Consider the following 24513-nt stretch of genomic DNA (forward strand, 5'->3'; position numbering starts at 1 on the left):
CGTGCCTTTATTTTGATGGAGAATTTTGGGCCAATGTTTAAGGAAAGGATTAGGATATTAGGTCCATAAAATCTATCCTTTCTAATCTTTTTTCCCACAAAATTCTTAGGCCATTAGAAGTGTCTATATAATACCTCGAAATTGAATCTGAACCAAACATTCTAAATGGCAACAGGCCATGCTCAGAGCAATGTTCTCAGACATCTTTTATCTGACTTTAGTTCACCTTTTCCTTCTACACTCACTTTTTTTCTTGTAGTGTTGAGGTGAAATGCACAGGTCTACCTGGAATATATCCACAGTCAACTTGATTATGTCTGATTTTTGCTCTGAATTCTTTTCTTTCTAATTTTCTCTCTTCCTCTCGTGAAGGCACTGACTCTCACTGGAGAATGGTTCCAAGGCCACTAATAGCCTCCGGTATCTCCTCCAATGTCTATTCACCATGTGCAAACTAGGCTATTCGATGTGAAGAGCATCACAGTCAAGGCCCAACCTGTTCTTGTCTGGTGCTCACACATTTCAGCAATGGTCCTTGGGTAATGATCAGAAGTGGGAGTCGTGGCTCACATTTTTCCCTTCCAAGAGTACTGAAGTCAATTATGGAATTCCAACTGCTATCTCACCTGAGATCAACTAACATAGCATAGATGGAAATAAAATTTGCAATCTTCTTGTCTGTATGGCTTAGGCTATGCTGGATGGTACCTTTACCTGCTAGGCAATCAGGAAGGATTTCTGATTTTATATTGACTCTGTTTGTAGTTTCTTTACAATCTTGTCTCTTTCCATAAATCATAATATACAGAAGGTTATTGCACTCAACTGTTCTCCCTTAGTAAGCAGCATGGTATGTCCTATCAATCTTGATAATCGGTGACCAGAGGAAAACTCTGTGATTCCTCAAGGAGCTTCTGAAGGAAGGTGACCTTATTCATTTCCTATGCCTCTTCAGGTATTCCTATAAAATAATATTCAGAACTCTGCATCTTAAGGGATTTTATGGATATTCCCTTCTGGTTTCCAGAACTAAAATTCAGTTGAATTCTCTTCTGCAGCACCCAACACTTTGTCATTTCCTATGTAAAACCAGTTTTCCAGTAACTATTCAGATTGGTCACTTTATTCAACCCACAATTTCTCTAACCTACAGAGGTCCAGTTCCTTTCCTCCAGCCATTTCCTTTAAAAGTACTGTCTTAGTGGGTTTGTCTTAACCTGCAAGTTCTGAGATTATGAACAGTGTGGACAAACAAGTGCCTGATACCTCCAATCTCCAGTCATAATTGAAGGCCTATAAATACCAGTTTCAAAAAATTAACCATGGCTCTCTCCCTCCCCAACAACAAGTTTGAAGTACATTATCTACATTCTGAAAAATTACTGTTCTTGAGTGTTGACAACATCCCAGTCATCAACAGAGACTCTTGGCTTGGTTCGCTGTATGCAGTAACAGACAGTTATGTATACCTGTGCTAAAAGTGGTTCATTAAAATACCCTGATATTCCAAATACATAACTGAACGAAATAGGAATAAGATCAGAGCATTCCAGTTTGGAACAGGAGAACAGTAAACAGGAGTAAGCAAGAAATGAAACTATGATCTATATCATTCGTAATATTGATTCATTGAAGTTCAACAAACAAATTAACCTGACACAACTTAATGCAAAATAGCTCTGTCACTTGTACTTCCAAACAGGTATTAATTGTCTCCTGTAGAATGTGCCTTGCCTTACTGTGCCTGGGTTTGTAGGTGAAATAGCCCATATTAGGGACATGCAACTTGAGTTATGAAGGGAGAATTCTTCCACATTCACTGTGTGCATCTACGAGTAGTTATAAAGTTACAGAAAGAAAACCATATAAAATCTTAATTGGACATAAAATATGACTATTGTTCGCATCTTGATGTCTTTAATTAATATTCCATTTGAAACCAGACTCAGCAATTAGATAACAAATAATACTTGTCACCCCACTCATTTAATAACATAATGGTTATTATTTATCTTTTATAACCTACATAATAAGCCTTTTGTTGTGCCAATCAGGCCATCATTACACATGGGATTTTTCATCTGGCTGAGTAATGTTTTTCTGTGGCTTTTATTATACGAGTAGTAGCAGGTAATGCATTAATTCGAAACACTTGATAAATGGTGCAATTAATTTAATGGTTTGTTTTTGAGTCAGATCACAAAGGTATTTACAATTTTAGGTTAATTTGGTGTAACCATTGTTCATTGTTATTAATGTTGTGAGAATTAGCTGAACAGGATTTCCCTGTGTCACAATCTTGAAGTATTAGCTCCTGGCAGTTGTACGCTGGTTATTGAGGGACTTGATGAATATTTATCAACTTATACTGTAACTAAAGTGCCTCTCATTTTGAATAGTTAGTCATATAGCTAGAATAAAATGCTGGTTAAAACTGAGGCATCATTAGTCTTACATAAGCATATATATGTAGAGAAATAATGATATCACATAAAACTCTATAATATTAAAAAATATATACGATGTGCAATAAATGATATCAAAAGCCTCAGAATTGTGGTATTAAACAAAAAATGGTGATTGTGCCTTTAAATAAAATAAATTTTGATAGTTTCACAACTGACACGTTTGCTGCAGATCCCTTTCAGCATTCCAGTTTGGAAGTTAAAAAGAAGTGTGAAGACAAAGACTGGCACTAATCACAGCTTCCAGGAGAAATGTTTTATGTGTTGTTGCAAAGGGCAATTACATGGACTAAAATGGAAACAATGACAGCTGTCTGTTTGCTTTAATTACACCAGAAATGGTACAAAGACAAATGATAGGGAATCCAATGAAGTAGGCATTTCTCATTGTTGTTTGTGTAAGTGCTAAATATCCCAGTCCAGAGACTTGAGCACAGAATTTAGGCTGACACTCTGCTGTACTGAGGGAGTGCTGCAATGTCGAAGATGTTGTCTTTTGAATGAGTTGTTAAACCAAGGTTTCATCTGCCCTCTCAGGTGGATGTAAAAGAATCATGCCAGCATTTTGACGAAGAGTAGGGGTGTTCCCACCGGTGTCCTGGCCAATCTTCACCCTTGAACCAAAACCACCAAAATAGGTTATCTGGTCATTATCACTGTGTCGTTTGTGGGAGCATGCTGTACGCAAATTGACTGCCATGTTTTCTACGTTACAACAGTGACCACGCTTCAAAAATGTACTACATTGGCTGTGAAGCGCTTTGGGATGTCCTGAGGTCCTGATAGGTGCTATATAAATGCAAGTCTTTCTTTTATTTCTTTTTTCTGGCATGTTCACTTTCACACCAGAGGAAAGTTACGTTAAATAGAAGAAAATAAAACTTTGCTGTACTTTAGGTTTGAAAAACTGAAACACCTGATACTTCTACTTTCTGGTCTAAGTTGCAAATTAGTTCAATTCCACACTGCATACTTATTTACAATACACCATTCTTCTGTTTTCCATTGTTTTAGCTCTTTGAGTTTTATTTAATCATGGAGAAATCAGATATTATAGGGAGAATTTTAACTCTCCCGAGTTGATGGGAAAGGGTTGGAGGAGCAGTCAAGATGAAGTGGCTCTATTTTCTGCTCCATTCCCATTGATTCCCCATGCAACTCATCCCCCAGCCACAAGACTCTTGCAACACACCCTTTCCTGGATTTACTTTGTTGCTGGCAGCTTGCTTTTGTTGCCAGTGGGCAGCCTCTGGGCCATGCAGTTAAAATCTGCTCGTGGGAGAATCTAGAACTAGGGCGCATAGTTTCAGAATAAGGGACCGGAGACGAGGAGGAATTTCTTCACTCAGAGGGTCGTGACTCCTTGGAATTCTTTTCCCTAGAGAGTTGTGGAGGCTGGATTATTGAATTTTATTTAAGGTGGAGATAGACAGATTTTGGAACTATAAGGGAGTCAAGGGTTATGAAGAACAGACAGGAAAGTGGAGTTGAGGCCAAGATCAGATCAGCCATGATCTTATTGAATGGCAGAGCAGATTGAGGAGCCAAATGGCCGACTTTGCTCATATTTCTTAGTTCTTATGTTCTGCTGCACTTCCAACAGAAACCCAGGCACAGGATTGCCATTCATTCAAGCTGGCTTCACAATGGGAGTTAAAATCAGCCCTATTTCCAAAAAGAACACTGTATTTATTTAGAAGAATCTCTTTGCCTAATACCCATATCCACTAAAATATCTTGTATACTCTAAGTTCAAATCAATCAACAAATAAACATTAAAACATGAAGTAACAACATCTTTCAGTTAAGCTGGCTGTTATATATGTGGACTTGTATTTATTCTGTACAGCCACCAGAGGGCTCATCCACTGGAGTCCCAAGGGATCCCATAATCCCTTGGGAGCACAGGTATTTAAGGAGGCTTTACAGGTTGGAGAGTCACTCTGGAGACCTGGAATAAAAGACTAAGGTCACACTTTACTTTGAGCTCACAGTGTTCAGTCTGACTTTCTCCATACACAACAACTGGTGACAAGATACAGATAGCGAACCCAAAGATGCAGAGAACAGTGGGCATCCTGGAGAAATTTTCAGAGAAAGATGATTGGGAAATTTTTGTGGAGCGACTTGACCAATACTTCATGGCCATCGAGCTAGATGGGGAAGAGAGTGCTGTAAAATGAAGGGTGATCCTCCTCACCTCTGTGGGGCACCAACTTATGGCCTCATGAAGAATCTGCTCATTCCAGCGAAACCCACGGAGAAATCGTACAATGATTTGTGCACACTGGTCCGAGAGCATTTGAACCCGAAGGAAAGCGTTCTGATGAGAAGATACCAGTTCTACACCTACAAAAGGTCTGAAGGCCAGGAAGTGGTGAGTTATGTCGTCGAGCTAAGACGCCTTGCAGGACATTGCGAATTTGAAGGACATTTGGAGCACATGCTCAGAGACTTTTTCGTACCTGGCATTGGCCACGAAGCCATACTTTGCAAACTTTTGACTGTAGAAACCCCAACCTTAAGTAAGGCCATAGCAATAGCCCAGGCGTTCATTGCCACCAATGACAATACGAAGCACATCTCTCAGCACACAAGTGCTGCTACAAGTACTGTGAACAAAGTGATGTTGTTTTTGAATAGTAATGTACATGGCAGGTCACACATACCTGCAGTTGCACGTCCGCAGGTGACTCAGAGTCCACCATCAAGGGTGATGAATGCAAGGCCATTAACACCTTGTTGGCGCTGCGGGGTTGATCATCGCTTCCATTCATGCCGATTCAAATAGTACATTTGCAAGGGCTATGGAACATTTGGGACACCTCCAACGAGTGTGCAGGCGAGCTGTTAAGCCTGTTAAACCTGCAAATCACCATGTTGCAGGGGAGGACAGATCCACGGAGGATCACGACAAACCAGAGCCTCAGATAGAGGAGGCAGAGGTACATGGGGTGCACACATTCACCACGAATTGTCCCCCGATAATGCTGAATGTTGAACTAAATGGACTCCCGGTGTCAGTGGAGCTGGACACGGGCACGAGCCAGTCCATCATGGGAAAAAGACTTTCGAAAGGTTGTGGTACAACAAGGCCTCAAGGCCAGTCTTAACTCCAGTTCGCATGAAACTAAGAACTTATACTAAAGAACTGATTCCTGTAATCAGCAGTGCTACCGTAAAGGTCTCCTACGATGGAGCGGTGCACAAGCTACCACTCTGGGTGGTACCGGGCGATGGTCCCTCGCTGCTCGGCAGGAGCTGGCTGGGAAAGATACGCTGGAACTGGGACGATGTCCGAGCGCTATCGCCCGCTGATGACACTTCATGTGTCCAGGTCTTAAACAAATTTCCTTCGCTGTTCGAACCAGGCATTGGGAAATTCCAAGGAGCAAAAGCGCAGATCCACCTAATTCCAGTGGCGCGACCCATCCATCACAAGGCGAGAGCAGTACCGTATATGATGAGAGAAAGGGTAGAGATCGAGCTAGACCGGCTGCAAAGAGAGGGCATCATTTCACTGATCGAGTTCAGCGAGTGGGCCAGTCCTATTGTCCCAGTCCTCAAGGGAGATGGCACCGTCAGAATCTGTGGCGATTACAAAGTAACTATCAAAGGAACTGCAGGACCAATACCCACTACCAAAGGCCGATGACCTCTTTGCAATGCTGGCGGGAGGAAAGACATTCACGAAACTGGATCTGATTTCAGCGTACATGACACAGGAATTGGAGGAATCATCGAAGATCCTCACCTGCATCAACACTCGAGGGTCTTTTTGTTTATAACAGATGCCCGTTTTAAATCCGATCAGCGGCGGCGATATTCCAGAGAAACATGGAAAGTTTACTGAAGTCGATCCCGCATATCGTGGTCTTCCAGGACGACATCTTGGTCACAGGTTGGAACACAGTCGAGCATCTGCAGAACCTGGAGGAGGTTCTTAGTCGACTCAACTGTGTGGGGCTCAGGTTTACACACTTGAAGTGCGTTTTCCTGACACCTGAAGTGGAGTTCTTGGGAAGGAGGATTGCAGTGGACGGCATCAGGCCCACCAACGCGAAGACGGAGGCAATCGAGAACGCACCGAGGCCACAAAACATGACGGAGCTGCGGTCGTTTCTGGGACTCTTGAACTATTTTGGTAGCTTCTTACCGAGTCTCAGCACACTACTAGAACCACTACATGACTTACTACGAAAAGGGAGTGAATGGGTTTGTGGCAAAAGCCAAGAAAATGCCTTTGTAAAAGTGAGAAAATTGTTATGCTCAAACAAATTGCTTGTGTTGTATGATCCATGAAAGCGTTTGGTACTAGCATGTGATGCTTCGTCATATGTCATCGGGTGTGTATTGCAACAAGCTAATGATTTCGGGAAACTACAACCGGTTGCTTATGCATCCAGGAGTCTGTCTAAGTCTGAGAGAGCCTACAGCATGATTGAAAAAGAAGCGTTAGCATGTGTCAATGGGGTAAAGAAAAGGCATCAACACCTGTTTGGGCTAAAATTTGAATTGGAAACTGACCATAAGCCACTTATATCCCTGTTTTCCGAGAGTAAAGGGATAAATACCAACGCATCGGCCCGCATCCAGAGGTGGGGTTCTCATTGTCCACATACAACTACGCCATCCGCCACAGGCGAGGCACAGAAAACTGCTCCGATGCTTTCAGTACGATGCCATTGCCCATCACGGGGATGGAAATGGTGCAGCCCGCAGATCTAGCCATGGTTATGGAAGCATTTGAGAGTGAGCAATCACCCATCACTGCCCGGCAGATCAAAACCTGGACAAGCCAGGACCCCTTATTATCTCTAGTCAAAAGCTGTGTGCTTCACGGGAGCTGGTCCAGTGTCCCAGTGGAAATGCAGGAAGAGATAAAGCCGTTCCAGTGGCTCAAAGCTGAAATGTCGACACAGGCAGACTGCCTTCTGTGGGGTAATCAAGTAGTGGTCCCCAAGAAGGGCAGAGACACCTTCATCAATGACCTCCACAGTACCCACCCAGGCATCGTGATGATGAAAGCGATAGCCAGATCCCACGTGTGGTGGCCCAATATCGATGCGGACTTAGAGTCCTGCATTCACAGATGTAATACATGCTTGCAGTTAAGCAATGTACCCAGGGAGGCGCCGCTAAGTTTATGGTCTTGACCCTCCAAACCATAGTCTAGCGTACACGTCGACTATGCAGGCCCGTTCTTGGGTAAGATGTTCCTTGTGGTTGTAGACGCATACTCCAAGTGGATTGAATGTGAGATAATGTCGGCTAGCACGTCCGCTGCCACGACTGAAAGCCTGCGGGCCATGTTTCCCACACACGGCTTACCCGATGTCCTGGTGAGCGACAATGGGCCATGTTTTACCAGTGCTGAGTTCAAGGAATTCATGACTCGTAACGGCATCAAACATGTCACGTCTGCCCCGATTAAACCAGCATCCAATGGTCAGGCAGAAAGAGCAGTGCAAACCATCAAGCAAGGCTTGAAGAGGGTAACTGAAGGCTCACTGCAGACTCACCTATCCTGAGTCCTGCTTAGCTACTGCACAAGACCACACTCACTCACTGGGATCCCACCTGCTGAACTGCTCATGCAAAGAGCACTTAAGACAAGGCTCTTGTTAGTTTACGCTGATCTACATGAACAGATAGAGAACAGGCGGCTTCAACAAAGTGCATACCATGATAGCGCAAATGTGTCACGCAAGATTGAAATCAATTATCCTGTATTTGTATTAAATTATGGACAAGGTCCCAAGTGGCTTCCCGGCACTGTCATGGCCAAAGAAGGGAGCAAGTTGTTTCAGGTTAAACTTTCAAATGGATTCATTCACCAGAAACACTTGGACCAAATCAAACTCAGATTCACGGACTATCCTGAGAAACCCAACTTGGACCCTACCTTTTTTGATCCCCCAACGTAAACACTAGAGGCAACCTGCACCACGGTTGACTATGAAGCAGAACCCATCATGCACAGCAGCCCTGCAGGGCCCAATACACCAAGCAGCCCAGCAAGGCCAGCTGCACAACAGCCAGCGAGGGCCCAACAAATGATTCAACAACTCCAGCTTTCACACTGAGCCGATCAACCAGGGCAAGAAGGACCCCAGATCGACTCAAATTGTAAATAGTTACACTATTGACTTTGTGGGGGGGGGGAGTGTTGTTATATATGTGGACTTGTATTTACTCTGTACAGCCACTAGAGGGCTCATCCCCTGGCGTCCCAAGGGATCACATAATCCCTTGGGAGCACAGCTATTTAAGGAGGCTTCACAGGTTGGAGAGACACTCTGGAGACCTGCAATAAAAGACTAAGGTCACACTTTACTTTGAGCTCACAGTGTTCGGTCTGATTCTTTCTCCATACACAACACTGGCTACTTAACAACCTCTGCAGATCTTGTCACAAATCACTGTGGTTTTGATTCATCCATCAGTTCCTGGTACCTCACTCACATCTCGCTCTGTCTATGCTTGTTGAGATGTGAGATGTATCATATCCATTACGATAGTGAGGGTACAGTTCTCTTGTGTCTTTCTTAGATAGTGATGATTTCTCAACAGCTATTCATCTTCTCTAAGAACTTTATAGTCTACTTGTCTTTGGATGTTTGCTTTCTTCCACTGAGTGATGCATTGACAATATATGGCTGGAGACGAACTGGGAGTGGGAAGGGGAGGATCCAGTTGTCGTGGTTCATATAGGAACCAACGACATAGTATAACTAGGAATTAGGCTCTGCTGAAACATTTGAGGAGTTGGGGTCCAAATTAAAAAGCAGAACCTCAAAGGTAATAATCTCTGGATCGTTACCTGAATCACGCACCAATTGATATAGGGATAAGCAGATTAGAAAGTTAAATGCGTGGCTCAAGGCTTGGTATGGGAGGCAGGGAGTTTTGCTTCATGGGGCACTGGCACCAGTACTGGGGAAAGAGGGAGCTGTTCTGTTGGGATTGGCTCCACTTGAACCGGGCTGGAACCAGTGTCCTGGCAAATCGAATAACTAGGGCAGCAGACAGGCTTTAAACTAAGGAAAGAGTAAATTTAAAATCAGCAAGAGAAATGTCAAGGCTCTGGAGCAGAGCAGAGTTTTGGGTAAAAATAAGCAAAGGGGTCAGGAAGGGACATAGAGAGTAACAGAGGTAATCATCATCATCATCGGCAGTCCCTCAGAATCGAGGAAGACTTGCTTCCACTCTTAGCATGAGTTATTAGGTGGCTGTAACAGGCTATTTTAGATCTAGTATTGTGCAATGAGAAAGGGTTAATTAATAACCTTGTAGTAAAGGGGTCTTTAGGGAAGAATGACCAAAATTTGATAACATTTTACATTAAGTTTGAAAGTGATTTAGTTAAATCCAAAACTAGATTCTTAAATATAAACAAAAGAATGAGGGGAGACTTGGCTAAGGTAGATTGGGAAACTACACTAAAAGGTATGATGGTAGCCAAGCAATGGCTAACATTTAAAGAATTAATAAATAATTTACAACAAACATACATTCCTTTAAGGCACAAAAACCCCACAAGAAAAGTGATCCAACTGTGGCGAACAAGAGAAGTTAAAGATAGTATTAGGTCAAAGGAAGAGGCTTATAATTTTGCCAAAAAGAGTAGTAAGCCTGCAGATTGGGAGGATTTTAGAATTCAGCAAAGGAGGACCAAGAAATTGATAATGAAAGGGAAAATAGAATCTGAGAGAAAACTAGCGAGAGACATAAAAACAGACTGTAAAAGCTTCTGTAGGTATGTAAAATGGAAAAGATTAACGAAAGAAAATGTGATCCCCTACAGGCTAAGACAGGAGAAATTATAATGGGGAATAAGGAAATGGCAGAGAAGTTAAGCAAATACTTTCCATGTTTTTTGCATGCTTAACGCCCAATTAACATCCATTTTACCGCTGAAATGACGTATAACGTCTATATATCGGCCATTTAGCCACAAAATGGAAACTGACGGCCATTTTTTGGAAACTTATCACTGAGCGTTATTCACCATGTGCATAACGCTGGGAAAAAATAATACTGCCCGCCCACTTTTTTGGGGCGGAATCATCAGAATGCGGGAAATCAACAACCATTAATATCGCCCAGCTTTACCTTCCACACGGAATTAATGCCGAGATTCAATAATACCGCCCGCCCATTTTTTTTTGTCGTGAAGAGCACATTTGGCAAAAACTAAGGCCCAGGAAATCGCCCACCATCACTTTCACCACCTCGCACACACATCACCCACAATATCGCTTGTCCAAAAAAACACCCAGAAAAAGTGGAACTGTTCTGAACTAAAGCCAGCGGTGTGTCTGCCATTTCTAAAATCGCAGGTCGCTTCATTCAAAAGGCTGCTTCAACTTCGGGGGAGTTTGCATTGACTCTGGAGTTCTTCTCAGATGAAGTGACCATCACAACAGACATATTTTCAGACTCTGGACTCTAGATGCATTTTAGTGAGGAATTTATTGCTTCTGATCAATCGCTATTATACTTTCATTGCAATGGGGCCAGCCATTTCTCAGCCTGCATCGATTAATATGCAGATGCTGCAGAGTGCAGATGGCTCAATGTGTGATGCACATCATTATGTCCCCAATTTAAGACATGCAAGAATGAGGAGGGTGGGCCAGACCATACACACCCCGCACGTTCAGGGAAAAGAGGTCTTACCTCGACATGTCCATCCACACCTGCCTTCGGAGACTGCGCTTCCACAAGGTGGTGATCAATGAAATATATGACCTCATCAGGCCACATATGTAGCCTGCCATCAGGACATCAATGTCGGTCGAGGTCAAGGTCACCGCGGCACTGTCTTTCTACGCATCTGGTTCCTTTCGGGCCTCTGCGGTCGAGATTTGCTCTCTGTCTCACCATGCAACCCATCGCTGCATTAGACAGGTCCTGTATGCGAGAAAGATGGCTTTATCAGCTTCCCCATGACCACGAAGGCTCCGACTGACAGGGCTGGAGCATTCTACTGCATTGCTAAGTTCCCCAGGGTGCAGGGAGCTATACAGTGCATTCACATCGCCATGTGGGCACCTTCTCAGGACCCAGAGCGTTTTCGTAACAGAAAAGGATTTCGCTCCCTGAAGGTCCAACTAGTTATCGACCACAACCAGATCATCATGGCAGTGAATGCCAAATATCTGGGCAGCTACGATGAGGCTGCGTGAGAGCGCTGTCGCTGACATTTTAAGGGCCCAAGTTTCGGCCTCAGTTGCTCCTGATTTTTTGGAGCAACTGGCGTAGAACGGGGTATCTTAGAAATTCAAATTCTCGGTATTTAGTTTGCTCCAGTTCTAGTCAGTTAGAACAGTTTCACTTTGGAACAGAATTTTTTTTCAAAAGGGAGCGTGTCCGGCCACTTACGCCTGTTTTCAAAGTTTCGGCAGTGAAAACTTACTCCAAACTAACTTAGAATGGAGTAAGTGAAGATTTTTGTACACTCGAAAAAACCTTGTCTACACTTTAGAAAATCAGGCGTAGGTTACAAATCAGGCGTAGGGAATGGGGGAGGGGGGGTTTAAAGGGCAGTTTACAAACATTAAACATTTCAGTTTTACAAATAAAGAGCCATCATCAATAATAAATGATAAAAACATCAATAAATCAACCAATAAATCAATCAAAAAAAATTAAGAAGAAATAATTTTTTTTTAAATCAATAAATAAAAAATTTTCTACTTACCGACTGCAGCACCGGGAGCCCTCCAACAGCGTGCTGGGATGCCCCGCCCCCCACCATTGTGTCTCTGTCAGTGTCTCTATCTCTCTGTCTGCCTGTCTGTGTATGTCTCTCACTCTCTGTCTGTCAGTGTCTGTGTTTCTGACAGCGAGGGGAGGGGGAGGAGTGGGGTAATGGGAGAGAGGGGGGGCAGAGGGGGAGGGAGGGAAGGGGGAGGGATGGGGAGAGGGGGGGGAGAAGGGGAAGGGGGGAGGAGAAGGGGGGAAGGGGAAGGGGAAAGGAGGGGAGAGGGGAAGGGGAAAGGGGAAGGGGAAAGGAGGGGAAGGGGGGGGAAGGAGAGGGGGGGGGAAGTAGAGGGGGGGGGGAGGCTGAACGGGCCGGGCCCGGCCAGGCCCAAGACTTCGGGCAGGGTCCGGTCCCCAGCACCAGATTTACAGGTAGGTGGCGTGGGTCGGATCGGGTCCGGGGCCCGGAGCGCGGGTCGGGTCTGGGGGAGCGCAGGTCGGGGTCGGGAGCGCGGGTCAGGTCGGGTCGAGTCCGGTCCGGGGGTGGGGGAGAGTGGTGGTCGGGAGCACTGGTCACGTCGGGGGGGTGGGGGGAGGATGGAGGTCGGCTTGGTTCGGGTCGGTTCATGTTGGGGGCGGGTGGAGGGAGGTCAGGTTGGGGGTGGGGGGGAAGTGCAGGTCAGGTCCAGTCCGGGGGGTCGGGTCCAGTCCGGGGGCGGGGGGGGGAGGGGGAGGAAAGCGGGAGTTGAGTAGGGTCGGGAGGAAGCAGGAGCTGGGCGTGGGAGGAGCCTTATGCACACAGCCCCAGTTGAGGCCATTCGGCCAGGGCTAGGTGCTGCGTACTTCGGGCCCCTCCCACACAGCTTTGGGCGCCTGGAGCTACTGCACATGCACGCCCACTGTAGCGTGCCTGTGCAGAGCTCACGGCACTGTTTTCAGTGCAGGGACCTAGCTCCGTCCCCTACAGCTCGTGCTGCGCCGCGCCCGGTCCAAGAGGACCAGCAGGGAGCCGGAGAATCTGGAAGTTTTTTTTAGGCGCACTTTGTGGCGCGAAAAACGGGCGTCCAGGTCGGGGCTGCGCCGTTCTAATCGCGGCCCGAAACTTGGGCCCTAAAAGTCATCCACAAGGACAATGCTGGATGCTTGGTGATAACCAATATGGCCTAGCCACCTAGCTGATGACCCCCCTGCATGACACCCACAATGAGGCCGAGAGGCGATACAACCAGAGCCACAGAGACACAGGCAATGTGGTCCAGAAAACAATAACTGTGCTTAAGCAGCACTTCAGATGTTTGGACCACTCAGGAGGGGAGTTACAATACAATCCTGAGCAAGTAGGTAAATTCGTGGTCATGTGCTCCATGCTGCACAATCTGGCTATCAGAGGGGGCAAGAATTGCCAGAAGGGACTGATGCTCTGCCTCAGGAGAGAGAGGAAGAGGATGATAATGGGCTGGATGCTGATCTCGGGCCAGACACTCAGGCTGGCTATGCAACCATGCCCATGACCCCTTCCAGACCGCAGAAAAGGGCCCGTGGTGGCTACATAGCTGCAAGATTCTGACGTGAGAAGCTGATATCTGAACGATTTGCCTGAAAGAACGTTGCTGTGAGTGACAATGCTGACACACTGCTGTGTGTGTGCAGCTCAGACATAAATGATGCCTATCACCTTGGTGCCAGTTAAAGTTTACGTTGATTGAAGTTAAGTTTATTTAACCCTTTCATGTTAAGAAATCACCAGTGTGTAACGGTCCAGCTATCTGAGACAACGCGCAACAAGGTTATGTTCAATAAAAACATTTTTATGCCAACATTGGTCTGTAATCATAAATATCACAGGCAAAAACACCCAACCCCCACCCACACCCCACTTTTTCCATCACTGACATCAATCACATGTTCAACATGTCCATCAACATAGAATACAAATGCAAAGCAGGAGGGTGGTCCCCTCCCCCCATACATAGAAACATAGAAAATAGGTACAGGAGTAGGCCATTCGGCCCTTCGAGCCCGCACCGCCATTCAATGAGTTCATGGCTGAACATGCAACTTCAGTACCCCATTCCTGCTTTCTCGCCATACCCCTTGATCCCCCTAGTAGTAAGGACTACATCTAACTCCTTTTTGAATATATTTAGTGAATTGGCTTCAACAACTTTCTGTGATAGAGAATTCCACAGATTCACCACTCTCTGGGTGAAGAAGTTTCTCCTCATCTCGGTCCTAAATGGCTTACCCCTTATCCTTAGACTGTGACCCCTGGTTCTGGACTTCCCCAACATTGGGAACATTCTTCCTGCATCTAACCTGTCTAAACTTGTCAGAATTTTAAACGTTTCTATGAGATCCCCTCTCATTCTTCTGAATTCCAGTGAATACAAGCCCAGTTGATCCAGTCTTCCTTGATTACAACAAATTGCATACACCCAGATGGAGATATAACACAGCCATCACCTGCGGACATGCACTTCACTTTCCTTCCTCCCTCCCCTTCTTCTCCCCACCTCTACCCCTTCCCCTCCTCACTCCACGGCGCCTGGCTGAGGAGCTCCTCAGGCGGTGCTTCATTGGGGGGGATGAAGGCAATGCAGTGGTTGCATGGGTACGGGAGCGGGAGATGCCGAGGGGGCAACATTCTCTGATGCAGAAGCAGGATCTTGGTCCTTGGTCTTATCTATCATTTGCAGTGGTGGTGTGGAACCCAGGGGTGGAATGCCGTACTGTGGGACCACTGGGAGGCCTGTGCCAGAAGTGTTCCTGGCTATCGCATCCAGGGCCTCCGCCATCCGCGGAATGTACTCAGTCATGGTGGCCAGCTGTTGGGATATTCCCCCCAATACTTTGATGAGCTGGTCATCAATGTCTACAGCCCTCCTGGACAACTGTACTATCTCTCTACTGTTATGTGGGGCTCTTGGAACAGACCTGCCGCGTCCACGAGGCCTCCGCCTGGTCGGCGCCATCCTGGGGACAAATGGGGTGCCCTGTGGCGAGGTGTTTGGGGCAGGTACCTCGAGAGTGTAGGCAAGAATGGCCGGAGGACCACGAGATGGCCTTGGGGTAGAATGGCTTCTGGAGCGGGGCGATGCAGGTTCCTCGAAGTCGCCACTCTCATTCTTGGAGAACAGACCCAGCGAATTGACGGGCAAGAATCGGAGCTCCTCAGCACCAGATGCAGGATCGTCCGGAGAGTCGGACCCCACGCCCCCACTGTCTGGCCTCTGTGATCTTGCCTGGGGCCACGCTGCTGGCTGAGCTGCAAAACACAAATGAGGTTATTAGAGGAGAAGGGGGTGCTAGGGTGACAAGGTGAGTCCAGCACGACACACAGCATATGCAGGACTAAAGCATCACCGCGATCAAGATCATCACAGACATCACATTTCATGATCATCAACACATTTGCATTGCAATGATTTTCATTAGGCCAGCATTGTTTCTAGGACAATTTTAGAAATCATCGATCATATATGATTGTTCGGATATGAGTGGGTGTGGCATCTATTGACTTTACATCACGCAATGGTGTAAGCTTTACGCACATGGCATCACTATAGGGTCTGCAGATGCTTCCGTGGCTGTCTGGGGGTGCTTCCCCACGAATGCGAACACCTGCTCCTCCATGTCAGTGATGCCGCTGGGGACTGGTGGCCTCCCACCCATTCGCCTCTGCACGGACCTCATCGTCGATAGATTCTTCTGTAAAAGGTGACAGGACGACATAGCATGAAATCATTGCGTGATATCATTGGTAATTACTGTCACAGAGACTGATACAACACAAAACCGACAGGTGTGATCATGATTATTATGATAACTATCATTCTTTACCTAAAGATGTGCAGCGTGACCGCAGGCTTTGAGTAAAACATTCCCGGTAAAAGTGGAAGACCTCACATCTGCTGATAGTCACTCTTGACTGTTAAAAATCAAATTATATAAATAGATAATAAGAACATAAGAACATAAGAAATAGGAGCAGGAATAGGCCATACGGCCCCTCGTGCCTGCTCCGCCATTCAATAAGATCATGGCTGATCTGATCATGGACTCAGCTCCACTTCCCCACCCGCTCCCCATAACCCCTTATCCCCTTATCATTTAAGAAACTGTCTATTTCTGTCTTAAATTTATTTAATGTCCCAGCTTCCACAGCTCTCTGAGGCAGCGAATTCCATAGATTCACAACCCTTTGAGAGAAGAAATTTCTCCCCATCTCAGTTCTAACTGGGTGGCCCCTTATTCTAAGATCATGACCTCTAGTTCTAGTCTCCTCCACCAGTGAAAACATCCTCTCTGCATCCACCTTGTCAAGTCCCCTCATAATCTTGTACATTTCGATAAGATCGCCTCTCATTCTTCTGAATTCAAATGAGTAGAGGCACAACCTACTCAACCTTTCTTCATAAGTCAACCCCCTCATCCCCGGAATCAACCAAGTGAACCTTCTCTGAACTGCCTCCATAGCAAGCATATCCATTTTGTAAATATGGAAACCAAAACTGCACGCAGTATTCCAGGTGTGGCCTCACCAATACCCTGCACAGCTGTAACAAGACTTCCCTGCTTTTATACTCCATCCCTTTTGCAATAAAGGCCAAGATTCCATTGGCCTTCCTGATCACTTGCTGTACCTGCATACTATCCTTCTGTGTTTCATGCACAAGTAACCCCAGGTCCCGCTGTACTGCAGCACTTTGCAATCTTTCTCCACTTAAATAATAACTTGCTCTTGGATTTTTTTCTGCCAAAGTGCATGACTTTTCAACATTATACTCCATCTGCCAAATTTTTACCCACTCACTTAGCCTGTCTATGTCCTTTTGCAGATTTTTTATGTCCTCCTCACACATTGCATTTCCTCCCATCTTTGTATCGTCAGCAAACTTGGCTATGTTACACTCAGTCCCTTCTTCCAAGTCGTTAATATAGATTGTAAATAGTTGGGGTCCCAGCACTGATCCCTGCGGCACCCCACTCATTACTGATTGCCAACCAGAGAATGAACCATTCATCCCTACTCTCTGTTTTCTGTTTCTTAGCTAATCTTCTATCCATGTTAATATATTACCCCCAACCCTGTGAACTTTTATCTTGTGCAATAACCTTTAGTGTGGCACCTTGTCAAATGCCTTCTGGAGGTCCAAATACACCACATCCATTGGTTCCCCTTTATCCACCTGTTCATTACATCCTCAAAGAATTCCAGCAAATTTGTCAAACATGACTTCCCCTTCATAAATCCATGCTGATTCTGCCTGACTGAATTTTGCTTTTCCAAATGTCCTGCTACTGCTTCTTTAATAATGGACTCCAACATTTTCCCAACCACAGTTGTTAGGCTAACTGGTCTATAGTTTCCTGCTTTTTGTCTGCCTCCTTTTTTAAATTGGGGTGTTACATTTGCAGTTTTCCAATCTGCTGGGACCTTCCCAGAATCCAGGGAACTTTGGTAAATTACAACCAATGCATCCACAATCCCTGCCGCTACTTCTCTTAAGACCCTAGGACGCAAGCCATCAGGTCCAAGGGATTTATCTGCCTTTAGTCCCATTATCTTACTGAGTACCACCTCCTTAGTGATTGTGATTGTGTTTAGTTCCTCCTCCCCATAGCCCCTTGGCTATCCACTGTTGGAATATTGTTAGTATCCTCTACCATAAAAACTGATGCAAAATACTTGTTTAGAGTTTCTGCCATCTCCATGTTCCCCATTACTAATTCCCCGGTCTCGTCCTCTAAGGGACCAACGTTTATGTTAGCCACTCTTTTTCTTTTTATACACCTATAGAAACTCTTGCTATCTGTTTTTATATTTTGTGCTAGTTCACGTTCATAGTCTATCTTCCCTTTCTTAATCATTTTTTCAGTTATTCCTTGATGGCTTTTAAAAGTTTCCCAATTTTCTGTCCTCCCACTAGTTTTGGCCACTTTGTATGCCCTTGTTTTTAATTGGATACCGTCCTTTATTTCTTTCGTTAGCCATGGATGGCTTTCTTTTCTCTTGCACCCTTTCCTCCTCACTGGAATATATTTTTCTTGAGAGTTGTGAAATATCTCTTTACATGTACACCACTGTTCATCAACCATCCTACACTTCAATCTGTTTTCCCAGTCCACTTTAGCTAACTCTTCCCTCATATGTTCACAGTATCCTTTATTTAAGCTTAGTACGCTGGTTAGAAATCCAACTTTCTCATCCTCCATCTGAATTTGAAACTCAACCATGCTATGATCACTCATTCCAAGAGAATCCTTTATGAGGAGATTGTTTATTAATCCTGTCTCATTACACAGGACCAGATCAAAGATAGCCTGCCCCATGTGCATGTAAATAAATGTAATACTTACTCTTGCAGATTCCACAAGGTCGTTCCAGCTTTTGCGGCATTGGTTGCCCTCGTGCACCTCTTTGGTCACTGACAAGACCATCTCTGCTATCTCAGTTCATATTTTCTGATAGGGCTTTGGGGTGGGCTTCCCACGTCCTCCCTGTGTCGCATCTGTTGTGTATCTGTAAAGCATGCACTCCCATGTTCCGCCACCAGGGAGCGCATCCCCTGAAGTCCCAAGGGATCCCAGCATCCCTTGGGGGCACTGTATATAAGGCCTGTTACTCACTCTGGAGTGTCTTAATAAAGACTGAGGTCACTGTTACTTTAATCTCCCTGTGTGCAGTCTCATCTGTGTTGGGAACACAATAATTGGCGACGAGTACACGAATCCAACGCAAAGATGCAGTAAATTGTGGGCATCCTGGAGAAGTTCTCGAAGGGTGAGGACTGGGAAGCCTATGTAGAACGGCTAAACCAGTACTTTGTAGCCAATGAGCTGGACAGAGAAGGAAGCGCCGCAAAAAGGAAAGCGATCCTCCTCACGGTCTGCAGGTCACTGACCTACAGCCTCATGAAGAATCTTCTGGCTCCAGTGAAACCCACAGGTAAGTCGCAGGAGGAGCTGTGTACACTGATTCGGGAGCATCTTAACCCAAAGGAGAGCATGCTGATGGCAGGGTATCGGTTCTACACGTGCCAGCGATCTGAAGGTCAGGAAGTGGCGAGCTACGTCGCCGAGCTAAGGCGACTTGCAGGACAATGTGAGTTTGATGGCTACCTGGAGCAAATGCTCAGAGACTTTTTTGTACTGGGCATTGGCCACGAGACCATCCTTCGAAAACTTTTGACTGTAGAGACACCGACCCTCAGTAAGTCCATTGAGATAGCACAGGCGTTTATGTCCACCAGTGATAACACCAAACAAATCTCTCAGCACACAAGTGCTAGCAATATTCATAAATTAACTGGAACTGTGTTTGTGAGCAGAAATGTACAGGGCAGAAACCACGAGTCTGCAACTGCCAGCAGGCCTCAGGTGATCCAGATGACTCAAAGTCCGCAACAAAGGATGAATACAAGGCAACTCACACCTTGTTGGCGTTGTGGAGGCTTCCATTCAACCTATTAATGCCGCTTCAAAGGGTATGTTTGCAAGAGTTGTGAAACAATGGGGCACCTCCAACGAGCTTGCAGATGAGCTGCAAGCTCTGAAAAACCTGCTAACCACCACGTGGCAGAGGAAGATCGGCCCATGGTGGACCAAAGCAGTTTCGAGCCTCAGAGAGAGGAGGCAGATGCTGAAGTACACGGGGTGCACACATTTTCGATGAAATGTCCACCGATAATGCTAAATGTAAAATTGAATGGCTTACCCATAGCCATGGAACTGGACACTGGTGCTAGCCAATCCATCATGAGTAAAAAGATGTTTGAGAGACTGTGGTGCAACAAGGCACTCAGACCAGCCCTGAGCCCCATCCACACGAAACTGAGAACGTACACCAAAGAGTTTATCACTGTCCTGGGCAGCGCCATGGTCTAGGTCACCTACGAGGGCACGGTGCATTAACTGCCACTTTTGATTATCCCAGGCGATGGCCCCACACTGTTTGGAAGGAACTGGCTGGGCAAAATCCGCTGGAACTGGGATGACATCCGAGCGCTATCACATGTCGATGAAGCCTCATGTACCCAGGTTCTTAACAAATTTCCTTCCCTTCTTGAGCCAGGCATTGGAAACTTTTCCGGGGTGAAGGTGCGGATCCACTTGGTCCCAGAGGCACGACCCCATTCACCACAAGGCGTGAGCTGTACCTCACATGATGAGGGAGAGAGTGGAAATCGAGCTGGGCAGGCTGCAATGTGAGGGCATCATCTCCCCAGTGGAATTCAGCGAGTGGGCCAGCCCGATTGTTCCAATACTCAAAAGTGATGGCACGGTCAGGATTTGCGGCGATTATAAAGTAACTATTAATCGTTTCTCGCTACAGGACCAATACCCGCTACCTAAGGCAGACGACCTATTTGTGATGCTGGCAGGAGGCAAGACATTCACCAAGCTCGACCTGACTTTGGCTGACATGATGCAGGAGCTGGAGGAGCTTCGAAGGGCCTCACCTACATCAACATGCACAAGGGACTGTTCATCTACAACAGATGCCCGTTTGGAATTCAGTCGGCTGCAGCGATCTTCCAGAGAAACATGGAGAGCCTACTCAAGTCGGTACCATGCATGGTGGTTCTTCAGGGCAACATATTGGTCACGGGTCGGGACACCATCGAGCACCTACAAAACCTGGAAGAGGTCCTCCAGCGACTGGATCACGTAGGGCTGCGGCTGAAGAGGTTGAAATGCATCTTCATTGCAACAGAAGTGGAGTTTTTGGGGAGAAAGATCGCGGCGAACGGCATTCGGCCCACAGACGCCAAGAGATTATCAGGGACGCACCCAAGCCACAGAATGTCACTGAGCTGTGATTGTTCCTGGGACTCCTCAACTATTTTGGTAACTTCCTACCGGGGTTAAGCACCCTCTTAGAGCCACTACATGTGTTATTGCATAAAGGTGAGAACTTGGTATGGGGAAAAAAACCAGGTGATTGCTTTTAAGAAAGCCAGAAACATTTTATGCTCCGACAAGCTGCTTGTATTGTATAACCCGTGTAAAAGACTCGTGCTAGCATGTGATGCGTCGTCGTACGGAGTCGGGTGTGTATTACAACAAGCTAACATTGCGGGTAAGTTGCAACCTGTCGCCTATGATTCCAGGAGCTTGTCTAAGGCCGAGAGGGCCTACAGCATGATTGAGAAAGAGGCATTAGCGTGGGTTTTTGGGGTAAAGAAAATGTATCAGTACCTGTTTGGCCTCAAATTTGAGCTGGAAACTGATCACAAGCCCCTCATATCCCTGTTCGCTGAAAACAAGGGGATACATACTCATGCCTCAGTCTGCATACAAAGGTGGGCACTCGCGCTATCAGCATATAACTACACCATTCGCCACAGGCCAGGCAACGAGGACTGTGCGGATGCTCTCAGTCAGCTACCATTGCCCACCACTGGGGTGGAAATGGCGCAGCCTGCTAACTTGTTGATGGTGGCACAGCCCGCAGACATGTTGATGGTCATTGAAGCATTTGAAAATGATAACTCACCTGACGCGGCCTGCCAGATTAGGACTTGGACCAGCCAAGATCCGCTGCTGTCCCTAGTAAAAAAACTGTGTACTGCATGGGAGCTGGGTCAGCATCCCCATTGAAATGCAAGAGCTAATCAAGCCATTCCAGCAGTGAAAGGACGAGCTGTCCATTCAGGCAGACTGCCTGTTGTTGGGTAACCGCGTAGTGCTACCCAAAAAGGGCAGGGAGATGTTCATCTCGGATCTCCAGAGCGCACACCCGGATATAGTAATGATGAAAGCGATAGCCAGATCCCACGTGTGGTGGCCCGGTATCGACTCTGTCTTAGGGTCCTGTGTATGGCAATGCAGCGTGTGTGCTCAGTTGAGCAACGCGCCCAGAGAGGCACCATGTCGACTATGCGGGCCCGTTTCTCGGTAAAATATTCCTGGTGGTGGTGGTGGATGCTTTTCAAAATGAATTGAATGTGAAATAATGTCGGGAAGCACCGCCACCGCTACCATTGAAAGCCTGAGGGCCATGTTTGCCATCCACGGCCTGCCTGACATAATGGTCAGTGACAACGGGCCATGTTTCACTAGTGCCGAATTTAAAGAATTCATGACCCACAATGGGATCAAACATGTCACCTCGGCCCCATTTAAACCAGCCTCCAATGGGCAGGCAGAGCGGGCAGTACAAACAATCAAACAGAGCCTCAAACGAGTCACAGAAGGCTCACTCCAAACCCGCCTGCCCCGAGTACTGCTCAGCTACCGCACGAGACCACACTCGCTCACAGGGGTGCCCCTGGCTGAGCTAGTCATGAAAAGGATACTTAAAACCAGACTCTCGCTGGTTCACCCCAACCTGCATGACCAGGTAGAGAGCAGGCAGCAGCAACAAAATGTAAACGATGGTCGCGCCACTATGTCACGGGAAATTGATCTGAATGACCCTGTGTATGTGCTAAACTATGGACATGGTCCCAAGTAGATCGTGGGCACGGTGATAGCTAAAGATGGGAGTAGGGTGTTTGTAGTCAACTAGACAATGGACAGATTTTCAGAAAGCACCTGGACCAAATGAGGCTGCAGTTCACAGACTGCCCTGAACAACCCACAGCAGACACGACCTTTTTTGAGCCCACAATACACACCAAAAGGATCAACGACACCACCCCCGGCCAGGAAATCGAACCCATCACGCCCAACAGCCCAGCAAGGCCAGGCTCACCCAGCAGCCCTGCAGGGCCAACAACACGCCAGCCCAGCGAGGGCACAGCCAACACACCAGAACAGACATTTGTACCGAGGCGGTCCACCAGGGAAAGAAAGGCTCCCGACCGCCTCACCTTGCAAATAGTTTTCACTTTGACTTTGGGGGGGGAGTGATGTTGTGTATCTGTAAAGCATGCACTCCCATGTTCCGCCACCAGGGAGCACATCCCCTGAAGTCCCAAGGGATCCCAGCATCCCTTGGGAGCACTGTATATAAGCCGACCCCTGAGGCCTGTTCCTCATTTTGGAGTGTCTTAATAAAGACTGAGGTCACTGTTACTTTAACCTCCCTGTGTGCAGTGTCATCTGTGTTAGGAACACAATAGAATCACCCTAGCGTAACTCAACCTCCTGAAGGAGGGAGGCATTTGCCTCATCCGTGAATCTCTTCGCTCTTTTGCGACCTCCAATGTGCTCTTCTCTCCAGCATCAGTCTCCACAGCATGCTGTGATGCTTCCTCCTCTCCCTCCATTATAGGTGAAATTCAGGTAACAGCTAATTTTTGTTTTCCTATTTGCTGTAAATCTCTAAACTCTCCCTCCTTCCTCCCAAAGCAGCCACACCACACTCACACACGCCTTCAGTCCATCTCAGCTCCCTCTCTCTCTGTCTCCTCTTCTGCACATGTCATGATGACCCTTGACCTCCTGAATCGTGGGAATCGAGCGTTGCCATGCCATTGCTAAGGACAGCGACACTTTACAGCAGAAGGTCAGTGAGATTTAATGCTCCCACCCATTTCATATCGCTTGCGGTAATGCCCAATTTCAAAAATGGAGACTAGGTGCTTTGAAAATGGGCGAGAAGCCAGTGATCTGAAAACCCATTTTTACCGCGCGCGCTGGAAATAACGCCCATTTTTGGGCGATAAGTACAAAAGTGGAAAATCTAGCCATTTGTGTCTGTCTTCACAGAAGAAGATGCGAAAAACCTCCCGGAAATAGTACCAAGTGAGAATGAGGAACTGAAAGCAATTCGTATTCGTAAAAAAATAGTACTGGAGAAATTAATCGGACTGAAAGCTAATAAATACCCTGGACCTGATGGCCTACATCTTAGGGTTTTGAAAGAGGTGGCTATAGAGATAGTGGATGCATTGGTTGTCACCTTCCAAAATTCCATAGACTCTAGAACGGTTCCTGCAGATTAGAAGGTAGCTAATGTAACCCCACTATTTCAGAAAGGAGGGAGAGAGAAAACGATGAACTACAAACCAGTTAGCCTGACATCAGTAGTAGGGAAAATGCCAGAATCTATTATTAAGGACGTGGTTACAGGGCACTTAGAGAATAATAATAGGTTTGGGCAGAGTCAAAATGGATTTATGAAAGGGAAATCGTGGTTGACAGATCTGTTAGAGTTTATTGAGGTTGTAACTAGCAGAATAGATAAGGGTACCAGTGGATATAGTGAATTTGGTTTTCCAGAAGGCATTCGATAAGGTGCCACAGAAGAGGTTATTGAACAAAATTAAGGCACATGGGATTGGGGTGTAACATACTAGCATGGATTGAGGATTGGTTAACGGACAGAAAACAGAGAGTAAGAATAAACGGGTCATTTTCAGGTTGGCAGGTTGTAACTAGTGGGATGCCT

This window comes from Pristiophorus japonicus, chromosome 3 (genome assembly GCF_044704955.1).
Source record: "Pristiophorus japonicus isolate sPriJap1 chromosome 3, sPriJap1.hap1, whole genome shotgun sequence".
Classification (NCBI taxonomy): Eukaryota; Metazoa; Chordata; class Chondrichthyes; family Pristiophoridae; genus Pristiophorus; species Pristiophorus japonicus.